Source organism: Myotis myotis, unplaced genomic scaffold (genome assembly GCF_014108235.1).
Source record: "Myotis myotis isolate mMyoMyo1 unplaced genomic scaffold, mMyoMyo1.p scaffold_m19_p_2, whole genome shotgun sequence".
NCBI classification, from domain to species: Eukaryota; Metazoa; Chordata; class Mammalia; order Chiroptera; family Vespertilionidae; genus Myotis; species Myotis myotis.
Genome location: NW_023416324.1, coordinates 101,725,140 through 101,726,048, shown reverse-complemented (window position 1 = coordinate 101,726,048; position 909 = coordinate 101,725,140). Strand labels below are relative to the sequence as shown.

Below are 909 nucleotides of genomic sequence, written 5' to 3'. Positions count from 1 at the left end.
CCAGATGAGGCCCAGTTGTAAACGCTCAACAAACATTCTGTCTTTGTGTATTTCTGTACCATGGCAGCATCAACAGACAGCTTGGGGGATGGGGACCCCTTTCCCCTGCCTCCCAACCAGCCACACAAATAAGTAGTAGTTCAAGCTCACCAGACAGGGGTCAGGGCAACTCCTCCCACAACAACACATCCACCATTGAAGGTGAGAAACCAGAACAACCTACACTGAAAGGAAACTTTGAGGTTTCAGATGGTTCACCCCTAAGTTTAATGGATGAGGACACTGAGGCTCAAGTGGTGCAAGGAATTCTGCTGGGAGCATACAGGGGTGGAGCTGGGCTCTGCCCCTTGTCACCTGAAACCCAAGCCTGGCTCATTTCAGCCTGGCACCTGACATCCAGGGGGGAAAGGGGGACACCGCTGTCCTCATGGCCCCAAAGTAATATTTTTGAGAATAATATTTTTTCTAGGGGAAAGGGTGAACACAGTCTCCTACTACCATGAGTTATGCCATCAAGTTTCCCACGTTTGGGGAAACTGCAGGGTTCAGCACACCAGGAGTGCAAGAGGTGAGCCTCACCCTGGGCAAACCACCTTCCAGATCATGGTATCTCCCTGCAGGTAAGTATGAGAATAGTATTTTTATCAACCCCAAAAGGAGGGCCATTAAGTACATTCTTTTGCAGCACAACTGACTTCAGAGAGAGACCTTGCTTAAGAACTCCCTGGCTCCCCATTGTCTGGTTGAGTCTGAGCCCCTCAGTCCACTTCCTCAACCCTCAGTCACCTCCCTTAACCCCTCCCAGACTAGCTGTAGCCTGACCAAGCTCTTCTCCCTCATTCCCATACTTCTGTCCCCCTTCATCTGCAGAGCCTTCTGTGCACATCCTCTTCAACTTTCCAGGATCCA

General features: G+C 50.5%; 1 non-coding gene across 1 annotated transcript; it reads right to left on the bottom strand.

Annotated features, from left to right (window-relative positions):
* Positions 1 to 466: 466 nt before the first annotated feature.
* LOC118677950 lies at positions 467 to 628 on the bottom strand. The gene has a single exon (XR_004974653.1). It is a non-coding gene; the product is annotated as a U1 spliceosomal RNA (small nuclear RNA).
* Positions 629 to 909: the final 281 nt, after the last annotated feature.